Below are 17,384 nucleotides of genomic sequence, written 5' to 3'. Positions count from 1 at the left end.
TGTGCCATACCCTGGTACATCACAATGACACTAGTCTGATAAGTTATGTTTGTGATTAGATGCAGAAATGTGGTAACATAGATATTACTATATTGGCATTCCAATCCTAAACTTACCACCTGGGACCCCCCTTTTCCTAGGGGGCATGGACAGAAATGAACCACACCCACTTTTACAAGTTTAAAGATGACTCAGTTTTCCATTAGGGCTAGAGCTGGGTCCTCTTTCTTGGGTTCTGGTGGAGGTTCTGTTTCTTTCCCACTGCTTGCCTGATTTTCTACTCTTACTCCTGCAAATGAACTTTTCTGGTGTTGCGGGTATTTGCGTTAAGCATACATGAATTGAGGCAAACACAGTAGCACTCCTGGTGTCAGCTGACTTATTCCCCAGAAGTAAGTCATCAGGATCAGACGGTAAGGGTCTAAGTGACGCCAGGAGGACTCAGTTTTTGGAGCAGGAATCGGTTTCTGCTATAGGGCCCTGGGCGAGTTTTGTGTGGATTATCTGCTAAGACTCTCATGACTGTGTTTAAGGCTCTCTACATTACAGATGGACTTTTCTGATCATCTGATGTTTGCTCAGGAGTCTGTGATTGCCCAGAAGAGAGGGAATGTGGTTTTATTTTCTGCTTTTCAAAACTTTTATTTCTTTCACTTTTTATTCTAATTATTTTTTCTGACCCTTTCTTGTTTGTCTTGCAGCTCTGAACCAATCATTGTACATAGAAAATTGTTTTTTTTATACTAAACCTGCACGGGAAGCTAAGAATCTTTGTTCTGTTTGCACTGGTCAAAGTTATAGAGGCAACTTTACTTTGAAGCCAAGTAGTTCAGACGTTATTGCTGAACTGGATGCTGAAGTTGACCTTTGTAATTCTGAGCCAAAAGAATTTCAGTCTGATTTGCAATGTATTTGTAAAATTGTTTAAATGACTTCTTATGTCAAATAAGCTTTGGGTTTAATATGTCAGTCTTGTAACTCCTCTGACTGGTTTAATGATCCTTTGGTTAACCCTGGGTTCCCTGTGTCAGATGCTATAAAGCAATTTTTTTACAGCCTGTAGTAACCAGTGATTTTCAACCTTTTTTTTTGTCATGGCACATTTTTTTACAATAAAAAAAACTGTGGCACACCACCATCCCAACATTTTAATAAATCACACATTGTAGCGATTCAATTAAATGAAGCTTTATTAGCATGCATGACAGTCACTATAACTGTATTGCCAAAGCTAGAGGCACAATAATAACCATCAAAATCTCACTGAGAACAACAAAACAGCAACAAGTGCAAAAAAACAAAAATGAACAATGAAGAATAAATTATTTATTACAAAAATACAGTACTGAGTGCAGTGGACAAAAACAGTAGTGAGGGAACACGAACAATAAACAAAAAAGGAACAGTTTAGTCTCTCAATTTGTATAGTTACTAACTCAGTGTGAAACCTGGGCCTACACACTTTATACTCAGGTTACAGATGCACATAGGGATCAGGGAGCTTTAATAATATCAGTCACTCACCCTGTGCCTCTGAGAGTGTTGGTTACTAAGTAGCCAGTAATGCTTTGCTACAGAGGAATAAGAGACCGTCACACTTAGTTCTCTCCTTCCCATTTAGACAAGTCAGAAATACTTTATTAGCCAGATATTATTATATGTAGGTGCAGGCCTAGGGCAGCAAGATTTAGGGGGGCAGTTCTATGGCATGATGCCTCTCCACTCCTGGCTCTATAAATGTTTATTTTATTCATCTTATTACAAGTAAATGATCCCTGGTGCAAAAAAATATCAGCTGTGCAGGGGGTACACATGGGGAAACCCCATGACCTACAACTAATTGTAACTTTATATCTTTTTATATTTATCATCTCCCCATAACACTCTACTTGCTCTGAGGAGAACACTGGTGAAAACATTACCCTGCAAATTCATTACAGCTGGCATCTCTGCAGGTGGGGTGCAGCCCCCTACATCTGCCACTGGCTTGTTACCATATTGCAAGTTCTTCTTGGCCATAACACTTTGCAGCTGTTGAGTCAGACACAACCAGAGCTGCTCCTGAGTGGGTCACTGTCTGTGTCCTGCTTAGAAACTTCCGTGATTTTCAGCACAAAGCAGGATTTTATCTATGTGTTTGTTTAACCCCTGTGTTGTTTAAGCCATTAAGACTGCTGGGAAAATTGGAAGTCGTTACCCTACAAAAACTTAAAGGGTTTAATACCTTACCTTCTCCACACAGTCCAGGTCAGGAGGTCTGCGACCGCTAGCCCAGCCTCTTCAGTCCTTCATCACATGCACAGACAGCCAGGTGATGTTTCTGCATTTGAGAGGACACACACATGGCTGCAAGGTCCCGTCCGGCCTACTGCTGCAGCGCACTGAAGGGCATTGTGTGACGTGTACAAATCTGCAGGTCCCAACCCAGGTGTACTGTACACCTGCCTGCACCGTGCTTAGCTAGCTCACAGTAACTTTTGGGGGAAAGTCCCACTCCCTCCCACTGTACCACATGATGATCATGTCATAGACAGTGCACGTGCGTATGTACAGCCGCACCGGCACTTCACCGCTGTGTGTTTCACCTTGCACCTTGACCCACACTACTGTCATTTGTGGTAAAGAAGTGGACAGAGCTACTGGCCTGCAGTTTGTGCTGTGGTGGGCGATGTTAAGGGAATAGGCGGGCCAACAGCTGCACCATCATGTCACACTAACAATAAACTAAGAGCCACAGGCCCACAGTGAGCAGAGTGCTTCACTTCACTGTGGCTCTTAGTTTATTGTTAGTGTGACATGATGGTGCAGCTGTTGGGTGTGTGCGTTACTGGTTGGCGGGGATAAAGGGACCGGCGGCCCAACATATCAGTCACCACACTAACAATAAACTAAAAAAGCCACAGTGAAGTCAAGTGAAGCACTCTGTGTGCGGTACTGGTGGGCGGCCGCGGGGCTAAACGAACCGGAGGGCCCATCATGCTTTTTTTTTTAAAATGATGATGAGCCGGTCAGTCTGCCACGGCACACCTGAGGATCTCTCACGGCACACTGGTTGCAAAACAATGTTGTAGTGCATTGGATTACTAAAAACAGCTTCTGATAGGTGACCCCCCTGCAGGACCAGAATGCCTCCACTTGTGCATCAAACCAGTTAAAGGGACACTCATGTCAAAATTAAACTTCATGATTCAGATAGAGCAGCAATTTTAACAACTTTCCAATTTACTTCCATTAACAAAACGTGCACAGTCTTTTTATATTTACACTTTTTGAGTCACCAGCTCCTACTGAACATGTGCGAAAATTCACAGCATATACGTATATGCATTTGTGATTGGCTGATGGCTGTCACATGGTACAGGGGGAGTGGAAATAGACAGAGATTTTGCAATTTAAAAAATCTACTACTCATTTGAAGTTCAGACTAAGTGCTGTTGCATTGTCTTCTTACCATGCATTTGTTGTTTATGCAAAGCTACTGTATTGACTGGTCCTTTAAATGTAATGTGGAGAAGAAACTTAAGTTAAAGTATCCTTTGAAAGTGTTATGTTTAATCCAATACCAGCAATGATTTCTACCACTAAAGTGGCAGAGATTCAGTTGTTGACTTTTGAAGCAAATGTGACTACTTGCTCTAATGCTGAAGTTTGTGCCTCTCTTATTACAGATAGGCAGCAACAGCAACATCTTTTTATGCTTTCGCACATCAAAAATTTCAAGCTAAAACATCAAAAAGTTCTTCCAGAGAGACTTTCCGTCACCAAGCATGGAAACAGGCTGAAGTCTCCAGAAGTAAAATCAGGGGTCTTTTCAGCATAAAAATTCCCAATGATTTGGCCAGGGACGAGACAATTTCTGTAGGAACATGACTGCTTTAATTCAGGGATGTCTGGAGTTAGACTATAGCAGAGCATTGGCTATTGACGGTTCTCAGAAGAGGCTACTTCTTGCAGTTTCGCAGGAAACCTCTGACTAATCACTTTATCTAAACCATAATTCCTCTGGATCATCCCAAACATCAATATATTGCTGCAGACCAATGTCATTTAGGAGATACCTTTGGCTCCAGATCAAATATTTTACTAAAAAATAATTCTAATAAAAAAAAAAGGTAGTTGTAGACCATTACTAGATTTAAGAGCTCTCAACTGTTTTTTTACAAACAAAAAAAGTTAAAGATGGAGTCTCTCCTAATGGTCATTTCAGTTATTCTCCAAGGTTCCTTTCTGGTTTCAATAGATTTGTAAAATGCTTTTTTTCCATATTTCAGTGGCCCAGTCTCATGCTCAATTTCTAAGGTTTTCAATAAGAAATTGTCACATCCAGTTTCTGGCTTTGCCATTTGTATTTCAACAGCCCCAACAACATTCACAAAGATTTGAGTGCCTCTATTTCTATTGCATTATCAACATGCTGTTAGTGGCATGCTCAGAAAAAGAAGCCATCTCTCACACCTGGTGTGATCGGATGATCAGTTGGAACAAAAGTCTGCTTCATCCTATACAGCAGATCACCTTCCTGGGTGCTTTGTTTGACACAAACTAAGGTGTAGTATTTTTACCTCCTGAAAAGGTTCACGTCCTTGTCTCATTCCTCAGAGGCCTATCTTAAGCAAGCTCATGTCAGCAAGACATTGGATGAAACTTCTAGGAAAAATGGCATCAACCATTCATATGGTCAAATAGGAAAGATGCATCCATTTTACATTCAGCCAAATAATTTTTCTTAAAGCTGACATCTGATGGAACCATTTTTAAAAGAAATCACGACAAATGCCAGCAGTCATGGCTGCAATGTCAGCAACACTAAGATCAGGGCAAATGTTCTCAACTGAAATCAGTCCTTCCAGGAAACATTTTGAAGATATCAGCAATCAGCTCTCTTCATCCTATGATGGACATCCTAAGAATTGCCTGATGGGGAAACAGAATCACCTTTTAACTAGTAAAAGGGGTGTGTTTCTTTTCTGTCCATGCCCCATAGGAAATGGGGTCTCACCTGGTAAGTGTGGCATATAATATTGACCAAGATATAGAAATTTCAGTTTCTTTCATGTAAGTGGCAAGAGTCCATGAGCTAGTGATGTATGGGATATACATTCCCACCAGGAGGGGGCAACATATCCCAAACCTCAAAATGCCTTTAAATACACCTCCAATCTCATTCATACCTCAGTTTTACAAACTTTGCCTCTCATGGAGGTGGTAAGTAAGTTGTGCTTGATTTTCTTCTGTGATAGGCGCTTCTAAGCATATTGAAGCCCAGTTCCTCTCAAAGTACAGTGTTTGTCTGAGGGATGTGAAGGGAGTATTGCCTGATGACGCCATGTTTTCACCTATGCGAAATCTATTCTAAGACTCTCTGTAAATCGGTCGCAGGGATTCATCTGCTGCCTCCCTTTACAGATCGACATTATACTCCTCTACCATTACCTCTGCTGATATGTTTTAGTATTGGTATGGCTGTCTGCTATATGTGGATGGGTTTCTTCTGGTAAGGATATATCAATTTTTAAGACACTCTCAGCTATGTTTGGCACATTATTTTATAAAGTTTTAAATGTATATTGTATATATTTGCCATGAGTCAAGTCTGTGTATGTCCTTTTGCAGTCTAACCGTTTCAGTATGAAAATTATGTTTATGGGAGTTTTTAGGCTTACCTGGGGTCCCAGTTAGTTGTAACTTGTAGTCTGTTTTTTTCAAAATTTTCATGGGCTTAGGCTCGCGATGAGGCAGAATGCTACTTTTTATTGCGTCATTTTTGTGACGAAAATTTCTTGCGTCTTTTTTGACGCAAGTTTTTTTGCCGCGCCTGTTATGACGTGAGTCGCATCATTTAATTTGTTAAACTTTGGTGCCAAAAGTTTTTCTATGCATATGCGTCATCTTTGTTTGCGTCATTCTTGGTGCCAAAATTTGTTACATTAAGTCTCTCCCTCTTTTGCTCTCTGCTCTCATTTGATTCATAGAGGGCTAGGTAGATTGCTTTTGATTTTACTTTTGTATTAAAATGTTATCATAAGCATTTTTTCCCATTCCTGAAACTTCTATTTTGAGGAAATTGGATATTTTGTTTAAATGTTAGTTTTTTTCTTTTTTGTTACATTTTGCAAGATGTCTCAGACTGTTCCTGCCTCTGATGTTACTGTAGGAACTAATCTGCTTGAACACAATTCTACCAAAGCTAAGTGTGTATGTTGTAAATTAGCTGAACTTACTTCTTCAGCTCAAATATGTGGCACTTGTTATGAAAAATTATTACATGCTGATAATGTTTCTATAAGTACAAATACATCTACTGTTAATCCTTTACAGTCTAATGTACATGATATTCTGGTAGATAAAAATAATTATATTGCTGGAGCCATAGAGAAGGCTACGACTGCTATTTTGCCTTCAAATAAACGTAAAAAGTCACTCTTAACTTCTCACAAATCTAAAGAAAGTTTGTATTGATTGACAGCATACTGAAATATCTTCTGCTGATGAGCATTTCTCTGGCTCAGAGGATCCTACTTCAGAGACTGAAATTTATAAATCTACTTTTCTTTTTTAGATTTAATATATTTGTTCTTTATTAAATGAAGTATTATTTACTTTGGGTATTGAGGAATCTAGTCCTCTTGATAACAAGAATAGCAAACGTTTGAATTCTGTTTTTAAAACGTCTGAGTTTACTCCTGAACTTTTTCCTATTCCAGATGTTATCTCTCATATGTTTACTAAAGAATGGTCTTAGCTTGGTGCTTCTTTTAACCCTTCTTCTAGGTTTAAAAAGCTATAGCCTTTACCTGTGGCTAATTTAGAGTTTTGGGAAAAAGTCTCTTAGGTTGATTGGGCTATTTCTATTCTTGCCAAATGTACTACTATTCCTATGAAAATAGTACTTCCTTTACGGATCCTTTAGATAGGAAGATTGAATCTTATCTTAGAAAAGCCTATTTACATACTGGCTATATTCTTAGACCTGCTATTTCGATGGCAGATGTTGCTGCTGTTGTTAACTTTTTGGTTGGACAGTTTAGTTCAACAGTTAACAGATCCTGAATTGTCTAGCATTGTTCTTTTACTTCAACATGCTAATAATTTCATTTGTGATGCTATATTTGATGTCATTAAGATTGATATTAAATCTATGTCTTTAGCTATTCTTACTAGAAGAGCTTTATGGCTTAAATATTGGAATGCTGACGCTGGGCCCATTTATCAAGCTCCGTATGGAGCCTGAATGGCCGTGTTTCTAGCAAGCCTTCAGACCCGCCTGAAACACCAGTTATGAAGGAGTGGTCTAAAGACAGAAATTGCATGAAATCAACCTGTTCAAATACAATAGGGTTGATTGACACCCCTTGCTAGCGGCAGCAAATCTGCAGGGGGAGGCGTTGCACCAGCAGTTCACAAGAGCTGCTGGCGCAATACTAAATGCGGAGAGTGTATTGCTCTCCACATTCAGCATTGCCTGTCGGACATGATCCGCTCATCAGATCATGTTGCACAGACATTTCATAAATAGGCCACATGATGTCTAAATCTAGATTACTATAACATGTCAGGGTAGTAATTTATTTGGTTCTCAATTGGATTCCACTATCACCCGGGGGAAGGTCGTTTTTCTGCCCCAAGATAAGAAATCTAAGGGTAAATTTAAAGGTCCCAATCATTTTCATTCCTTTCATCAGAATGGAGAACAAAAGACCTCTCCTTCCCCTAAGGCATATGGCTCTAATTGGAGACCATCTCCAAATTGGAATAAATCCAAGTCTTATAAGAAACCAAATCCAGCCCCTAAGACTGCATGAAGGTGCGGCCCTCAAACCAGTTCAACTGGTGGGGCGCAGAAATTATTTCAACACATTTGGACAGTTTCTGTTCAAATTCCATGTATTTAAAATATTGTTTCTCAGGGGTATCGAATAGGTTTCAAAATACGGCCTCCCATGGGAAGATTCTTTCTTTCTCATGTTCCAACAAAATCTGTGAAGGCTCAGGCTTTTCAGAAGTGTGTTTCAGACCTAGAGCTTTCAGGGGTGATTGCTCCAGTTCCTCTGCAGAAACAGGGTTTGGGTTTTCTTTCAAATCTATTCATTGTCCCAAAGAAAGAAGATTCATTCAGACCAATTCTGGATCTGAAATTTTTAAATCATTTTGTAAGAGTCCCAACTTTCATGATGGTGACTATAAGGACTATTCTGCCTTTTGTTCAGCAAGGTAATTTCATGTCCACAATAGACTTACAGGACGCTTATCTTCATATTCCAATTCATCCAGACCACTATCGGTTTCTGAGATTCTCTTTTCTAGACACACATTACCAATTTGTCGCTCTTCTGTTTGGCCTAGCGACAGCTCCAAGAATCTTTTTGAAGGTTCTCGGTGCCCTTCTATCTGTAATCAGAGAGCAGGCTATTGCAGTGTTTCCTTATTTGAACGATATCTTGGTACTAGCTCAATCTTTTCATTTAGCAGAATCTGACAAGAAACAACTAGTGTGGTTTCTTCAAAAACATGGTTGGAGGATCAATTTACTAAAGAGTTTCTTGATTCCTCAGACAAGGGTCACCTTTTTAGGTTTCCAGATAGTTTCAGTGTCCATGACTCTTTCTTTGAGAGGCAAGAGACAAATGAAGTTAGTTTTAGCTTGTCTAAACCTTCAGTCTCTATCATTCCCTTTAGTGGCTATGTGCATGTAAGTTTTAGGTCTCATGACTGCAGCATCGGACGCGATCCCCTTTTCACATGAGGCCTCTACAGCTTTGAATGTTGCACCAATGGTGCAGGGATTATACTCAGATATCACAACTGATATACTTAAATTCCAACATTCAACTCTCTCTGACTTGGTGGTTAGACCATCATCTTATTGTTCAAGGGGCCTCATTTGTTCGTTCTACCTGGACTGTGATCACAACAGGTGCAATTATCTCAGTTTGGGGAGCTGTCTGGGGGTCTTTGACAGCACAATGGGTTTGTAATCCTCAAGAGGCAAGGTTACTAATCAATATTTTAGAACTCCATGCTATTTTCAGAGCTCTTCAGGTGTGGCCTCTATTTATCTGTACCGCCTACAGCACCTACATGTATCTGTACCGCCTACAGCACCAACTTGTATCTGTACCGCTTAAAGCACCTACAGGTATCTGTACCGCCTACAGCACCTACATGTATCTGTACCGCCTACAGCACCTACATGTATCTGTACCGCCTACAGCACCTACATGTATCTGTACCGCCTACAGCACCTTCATGTATCTGTACCGCCTACAGCACCTACATGTATCTGTACCACCTACAGCACCTACATGTATCTGTACCGCCTACAGCACCTACTTGTATCTGTACCGCCTACAGCACCTACATGTATCTGTACCGCCTACAGCACCTACTTGTATCTGTACCGCCTACAGCACCTACATGTATCTGTACTGCCTACAGCACCTACTTGTATCTGTACCGCCTACAGCACCTACATGTATCTGTACTAGGGTTGCCACCCAACCCTTAAAATACAGAACACTTATAAGTTACATATGCTGCAGGGTGTGCAGGGGGGAATATGAATAGTGCTGTCCAGAAACACAATACACGTTCCTCCCTGCAGACCTTGCAGCATGTGTAACTCATAAGTGTCCAAGAAACCATGGCTGAGGTGGTAACCCTAATCTGTACCGCCTACAGCACCTACTTGAATCTGTACTTCCTACAGCACCTACAAATATCTATACTGCCTACAGCACCTACATGTATGTATAATGCCTACAGCACCTACATTTATCTATACCGTCTACAGTACCTACACCTACCTATACTGCCTACAGCACCTACATATATGTATACTGCCTACAGCACCTACGTGTGTATATATATATATATATATATATATATACCATCTAGAGCACCTACATGTTTCTATACCGTCTACAGCACCTACAGGTATCTGTACTGCCTACAGTATGTGACTCCTGGTCAGTATGTGACTCCTCCTGGTCAGTATGGGACACCTGGTTAGTATATGGCTTCTGGTCGGTATCTGACACCCGGTTCAGTATGTGGTTTCTGGTCAATAAATGACATCTGGTCAGTAAATGTGATATCTGGTCAGTAAATGTGACATCTGGTCAGTATGTGACCCCTGGTCAGTATGTGGTGCCTGGTCAGTATGTGGCTTCTGGTCAGTATATGACACCTGGTCAGTATGTGGCTTCTGGTCAGTATGTGGCTTCTGGTCAGTGTGTGACACCTGGTCAGTATGTAATGCCTGGTCATTATGTGGCTTCTGGTCATTATGTGATGCCTGGTCAGTATGTGACTCATAGTCAGTATATAATGACCGGTCAGTATTTGGCATCTGGTAAGTATATGACACCTGGTCACTATGTGGCTTCTGGTCAGTAAGTGACACCTGTTCAATATGTGGCTTCTGGTAAGTATGGGACACCTGGTCAGTATGTGATGCCTGGTCAGTATGTGGCTTCTGGTCAGTGTAATGCCTGGTCAGTATGTGGCTTCTGGTCAGTATGCGGCTCCTGGTCAGTATGTAATGCCTGGTCACTATGTGGCTTCTGGTCAGTAAGTGACACCTGTTCAGTATGTGGCTTCTGGTGAGTATGGGATACCTGGTCAGTATGTAATGTGTGGTCACTATGTGGCTTCTGGTCAGTAAGTGACACCTCTTTAGTATGGGGCACCTGGTCAGTATGGGATACCTGGTCAGTAAGTGACACCTCTTCAGTATGTGGCTTCTGGTCAGTAAGTGACACCTCTTCAGTATGTGGCTTCTGGTAAGTATGGGACACCTGGTCAGTATGTAATGCCTGGTCAGTATGTGGCTTCTGTTGAGTATGGGACACCTGGTCAGTATGTAATGCATGGTCACTATGTGGCTTCTGGTCAGTAAGTGGCTTCTGGTAAGTATGGGACACCTGGTCAGTATGTAATGCCTGGTCAGTATGTGGCTTCTAGTCAGTATGATGCTTGTTCAGTATGTGGCTTCTGGTCAATATGTGACACCTGGTCAGTATGTGATGCCTGGTCAGTATGTGATGCCTGGTCAGTATATGGCTCCTGGTCTGTATTTGGCTTCTGGTCAGTATGTGATGCCTGGTCAGTATGTGACACCTGGTCAGTATGTGATACCTGGTTAGTATATGGCTCCTGTTCAGTATGTGATGCCCGTTCAGTATATGGCTCCTGGTCAGTATGTGATGCCTGGTCAGTATGTGACACCTGGTCAGTATGTGATACCTGGTTAGTATATGGCTCCTGTTCAGTATGTGATGCCTGTTCAGTATATGGCTCCTGGTCAGTATGTGATGCCTGGTCAGTATGTGATGCCTGTTCAGTATATGGCTCCTGGTCAGTATGTGATGCCTGGTCAGTATGTGACACCTTGTCAGTATGTGATACCTGGTTAGTATATGGCTCCTGTTCAGTATGTGATGCCTGGTCAGTATGTGTTGCCTGGTCAGTATGTGATGCCTTTTCAGTATATGATGCCTTTTCAGTATATGGCTCCTGTTCAGTATGTGATGCCTGGTCAGTATGTGATGCCTGGTCAGTATGTGTTGCCTCGTTAGCATGTGATGCCTGGTCAGTATGTGACGCCTGGTCAGTATGTGATGCCTTTTCAGTATATGATGCCTTTTCAGTATATGATGCCTTTTCAGTATATGGCTCCTGGTCAGTATGTGATGCCTGGTCAGTATATGGCTCCTGGTCAGTATTTGATGCCTACATAACCTACATGTATCTTTACTGTCTACAGCATCTGCATGTATCTGTACTGCCTTCATTATATGATACCTGGTCAGTATGTGGCTCGTGGTCAGTATGTGATGCCTGGTCAGTATGTGATACCTGGTCAGTATGTGGCTCGTGGTCAGTATGTGATGCCTGGTCAGTATGTGATGCCTTTTCAGTATATGGCTCCTGGTCAGTATGTGATGCCTGGTCAGTATGTGACAACTGGTCAGTATGTGTTGCCTCATCAGTATGTGACTCCTGGTCAGTATGTGACACCTGGTCAGTATGTGATGCCTCGTTACCATGTGACTCCTGGTCAGTATGTGATGCCTGGTCAGTATGTGTTGCCTCGTTAGCATGTGACTCCTGGTCAGTATGTGACGCCTGGTCAGTATGTGATGCCTTTTCAGTATATGGCTCCTGGTCAGTATGTGATGCCTGGTCAGTATGTGACACCTCGTCAGTATGTGTTGCCTGGTCAGTATGTGACTCCTGGTCAGTATGTGACGCCTGGTCAGTATGTGACGCCTGGTCAGTATGTGATGCTTTTTCAGTATATGGCTCGTGGTCAGTATGTGATGCCTACAGCACCTACATGTATCTTTACCATCTACAGCATCTACATGTATCTGTACTGCCTACTGTATGTGGTACCTGGTCAGTATGTGGTACCTGGTCAGTATGTAGCTCGTGGTCAGTATGTGGCTCCTGGCCAGTATGTGGCTCATTGTCAATATGTGAGACCTGGTTAGTATGTGGCTTCTGGTCAGAATGTGGCTCCTGGTTAGTATGTGACTTTAGTCACAGTGTGATACCTTGTCAGTATGTGATGCCTGGTCAGTACGTGATGCCTGGTCAGTATGTGATGCCTGGTCAGTATGCGACGCCTAGTCAGTATGTGGCTCCTGGTCAGTATGTGGCTCCTGGTCAGTATGCAGCTCCTGGTCAGTATGTAATGCCTAGTCACTATGTGGCTTCTGGTCAGTAAGTGACACCTGTTCAGTATGTGGCTTCTTGTTAGTATGTGATGCCTGGTTAGTATGTAACACCTGGTCAGTATGTGGCTTCTGGTCAGTATGCAGCTCCTGGTCAGTATGTAATGCCTGGTCACTATGTGGCTTCTGGTCAGTAAGTGACACCTGTTCAGTATGTGGCTTCTGGTGAGTATGGGACACCTGGTCAGTATGTAATGTGTGGTCACTATGTGGCTTCTGGTCAGTAAGTGACACCTCTTTAGTATGGGGCACCTGGTCAGTATGGGACACCTGGTCAGTATGTAATGCATGATCACTATGTGACTTCTGGTCAGTAAGTGACACCTCTTCAGTATGTGGCTTCTGGTAAGTATGGGACACCTGGTCAGTATGTAATGCCTGGTCAGTATGTGGCTTCTGTTGAGTATGGGACACCTGGTCAGTATGTAATGCATGGTCACTATGTGGCTTCTGGTCAGTAAGTGGCTTCTGGTAAGTATGGGACACCTGGTCAGTATGTAATGCCTGGTCAGTATGTGGCTTCTAGTCAGTATGATGCTTGTTCAGTATGTGGCTTCTGTTTGTGATGCCTGGTCAGTATGTGACACCTGGTCAGTATGTGATACCTGGTCAGTATGTGACACCTGGTCAGTATGTGACACCTGGTCAGTATGTGATACCTGGTTAGTATATGGCTCCTGTTCAGTATGTGTTGCCTGGTCAGTATGTGATGCCTTTTCAGTATATGATGCCTTTTCAGTATATGGCTCCTGTTCAGTATGTGATGCCTGGTCAGTATGTGATGCCTGGTCAGTATGTGTTGCCTCGTTAGCATGTGATGCCTGGTCAGTATGTGACGCCTGGTCAGTATGTGATGCCTTTTCAGTATATGATGCCTTTTCAGTATATGATGCCTTTTCAGTATATGGCTCCTGGTCAGTATGTGATGCCTGGTCAGTATATGGCTCCTGGTCAGTATTTGATGCCTACATAACCTACATGTATCTTTACTGTCTACAGCATCTGCATGTATCTGTACTGCCTTCATTATATGATACCTGGTCAGTATGTGGCTCGTGGTCAGTATGTGATGCCTGGTCAGTATGTGATACCTGGTCAGTATGTGGCTCGTGGTCAGTATGTGATGCCTGGTCAGTAGGTGATGCCTTTTCAGTATATGGCTCCTGGTCAGTATGTGATGCCTGGTCAGTATGTGACAACTGGTCAGTATGTGTTGCCTCATCAGTATGTGACTCCTGGTCAGTATGTGACACCTGGTCAGTATGTGATGCCTCGTTACCATGTGACTCCTGGTCAGTATGTGATGCCTGGTCAGTATGTGTTGCCTCGTTAGCATGTGACTCCTGGTCAGTATGTGACGCCTGGTCAGTATGTGATGCCTTTTCAGTATATGGCTCCTGGTCAGTATGTGATGCCTGGTCAGTATGTGACACCTCGTCAGTATGTGTTGCCTGGTCAGTATGTGACTCCTGGTCAGTATGTGACGCCTGGTCAGTATGTGATGCTTTTTCAGTATATGGCTCGTGGTCAGTATGTGATGCCTACAGCACCTACATGTATCTTTACCATCTACAGCATCTACATGTATCTGTACTGCCTACTGTATGTGGTACCTGGTCAGTATGTGGTACCTGGTCAGTATGTAGCTCGTGGTCAGTATGTGGCTCCTGGCCAGTATGTGGCTCCTTCAGGGCCAGATTGGCCTACCAGGATACCAGGAGATTTCCCGGTGGGCTGCAGCAGCAGGGGCTGGAAAGTTACACTTTAAAGGAGTGATTAATGAATGCAATTGGTTTGTAGGATTACTATATAACATCAATCTGACATTTTTATTTAATACAAAGTAATATTTAATTATGATAAAAAAATATTGGGAAAGGAGTGTCCCAGTAATCTCCTTGAGAAAAATGGGGCATGTGCCTTCTACCGACTCAACAGAAAATAGGGCTGGTCTTCATATTTTTCCAGGGCTGCTTTTTATTCCCAGTCCGGCCCTGGGCTCCTTGTCAATATGTGAGACCTGGTTAGTATGTGGCTTCTGGTCAGAATGTGGCTCCTGGTTAGTATGTGACTTTAGTCACAGTGTGATACCTTGTCAGTATGTGATGCCTGGTCAGTACGTGATGCCTGGTCAGTATGTGATGCCTGGTCAGTATGCGACGCCTAGTCAGTATGTGGCTCCTGGTCAGTATGTGGCTCCTGGTCAGTATGCAGCTCCTGGTCAGTATGTAATGCCTAGTCACTATGTGGCTTCTGGTCAGTAAGTGACACCTGTTCAGTATGTGGCTTCTTGTTAGTATGTGATGCCTGGTTAGTATGTAACACCTGGTCAGTATGTGGCTTCTGGTCAGTATGCAGCTCCTGGTCAGTATGTAATGCCTGGTCACTATGTGGCTTCTGGTCAGTAAGTGACACCTGTTCAGTATGTGGCTTCTGGTGAGTATGGGACACCTGGTCAGTATGTAATGTGTGGTCACTATGTGGCTTCTGGTCAGTAAGTGACACCTCTTTAGTATGGGGCACCTGGTCAGTATGGGACACCTGGTCAGTATGTAATGCATGATCACTATGTGACTTCTGGTCAGTAAGTGACACCTCTTCAGTATGTGGCTTCTGGTAAGTATGGGACACCTGGTCAGTATGTAATGCCTGGTCAGTATGTGGCTTCTGTTGAGTATGGGACACCTGGTCAGTATGTAATGCATGGTCACTATGTGGCTTCTGGTCAGTAAGTGGCTTCTGGTAAGTATGGGACACCTGGTCAGTATGTAATGCCTGGTCAGTATGTGGCTTCTAGTCAGTATGATGCTTGTTCAGTATGTGGCTTCTGTTTGTGATGCCTGGTCAGTATGTGACACCTGGTCAGTATGTGATACCTGGTCAGTATGTGACACCTGGTCAGTATGTGACACCTGGTCAGTATGTGATACCTGGTTAGTATATGGCTCCTGTTCAGTATGTGATGCCTGTTCAGTATATGGCTCCTGGTCAGTATGTGATGCCTGGTCAGTATGTGACACCTGGTCAGTATGTGATACCTGGTTAGTATATGGCTCCTGTTCAGTATGTGATGCCTGTTCAGTATATGGCTCCTGGTCAGTATGTGATAACTGGTCAGTATGTGATTCCTGGTCAGTATGTGATGCCTGTTCAGTATATGGCTCCTGGTCAGTATGTGATGCCTGGTCAGTATGTGACACCTGGTCAGTATGTGATACCTGGTTAGTATATGGCTCCTGTTCAGTATGTGATGCCTGGTCAGTATGTGATGCCTGGTTAGTATGTGTTGCCTCGTTAGCATGTGATGCCTGGTCAGTATGTGATGCCTGGTCAGTATGTGATGCCTGGTTAGTATGTGTTGCCTCGTTAGCATTTGATGCCTGGTCAGTATGTGTTGCCTCGTTAGCATGTGATGCCTGGTCAGTATGTGATGCCTGGTCAGTATATGATGCCTTTTCAGTATATGGCTCCTGGTCAGTATTTGATGCCTACAAAACCTACATGTATCTTTACCGTCTACAGCATCTGCATGTATCTGTACTGCCTACAGTATGTGATACCTGGTCAGTATATGGCTCCTGGTCAGTATGTGACGCCTGGTCAGTATGTGATGCCTTTTCAGTATATGGCTCCTGGTCAGTATTTGATGCCTACAGCACCTACATGTATCTTTACCATCTACAGCACCTACATGTATCTTTACTGTCTCCAGTATGTGATGCCTGGTCAGTATGTGACACCTGGTCAGTATGTGTTGCCTCATCAGTATGTGACTCCTGGTCAGTATGTGACACCTGGTCAGTATGTGATGCCTCATTAGCATGTGACTCCTGGTCAGTATGTGACGCCTGGTCAGTATGTGTTGCCTCGTTAGCATGGGACTCCTGGTCAGTATGTGATGCCTGGTCAGTATGTGACACCTGGTCAGTATGTGTTGCCTGGTCAGTATGTGACTCCTGGTCAGTATGTGATGCCTGGTCAGTATGTGATGCTTTTTCAGCATATGGCTCCTGGTCAGTATGTGATGCCTACAGCACCTACATGTATCTTTACCATCTACAGCATCTACTTGTATCTGTACTGCCTACTGTATGTGGTACCGGGTCAGTATGTGATACCTGGTCAGTATGTGGTACATGGTCAGTATGTGGCTTCTGGTCAGAATGTGATGCCTGATTAGTATGTGGCTCCTGGTTAGTATGTGGCTCCTGGTTAGTATGTGGCTTCTGGTCAGAATGTGATGCCTGATTAGTATGTGGCTCCTGGTTAGTATGTGGCTCCTCGTTAGTATGTGGCTTCTGGTCAGAATGTGATGCCTGATTAGTATGTGGCTCCTGGTTAGTATGTGGCTCCTGGTTAGTATGTGACTTTTAGTCACAATGTGATACCTTGTCAGTATGTGACGCCTGGTCAGTATGTGATGCCTGGTCAGTATGTGATGCCTGGTCAGTATGCGATGCCTGGTCAGTATGTGGCTCCTGGTCAGTATGTGGCTTCTGGTCAGTATGTGGTTTCTGGTCAGGATGTGACATCTGGTCAGTATGTGATGCCTGGTCAGTATGTGGCTTCTGGTCAGTATATGACAACTGGTTAGTATGTTGCTTCTGGTCAGTATATGACAACTGGTTAGTATGTTGCTTCTGGTCA

General features: G+C 43.0%; 1 protein-coding gene across 1 annotated transcript in view; it reads right to left on the bottom strand.

Annotated features, from left to right (window-relative positions):
* LOC128664925 (glycogen [starch] synthase, liver) overlaps positions 1 to 17,384 on the bottom strand; it is a gene marked incomplete at its 3' end in the record, with an annotated part of 204,886 nt that overhangs the window by 112,178 nt on the left and 75,324 nt on the right.

The sequence above is a fragment of the Bombina bombina genome, chromosome 6 (assembly GCF_027579735.1).
Source record: "Bombina bombina isolate aBomBom1 chromosome 6, aBomBom1.pri, whole genome shotgun sequence".
Classification (NCBI taxonomy): Eukaryota; Metazoa; Chordata; class Amphibia; order Anura; family Bombinatoridae; genus Bombina; species Bombina bombina.
The sequence above is the reverse complement of the archived record's forward strand: the minus strand, read 5'-3'. Positions and strand labels throughout refer to the sequence as shown.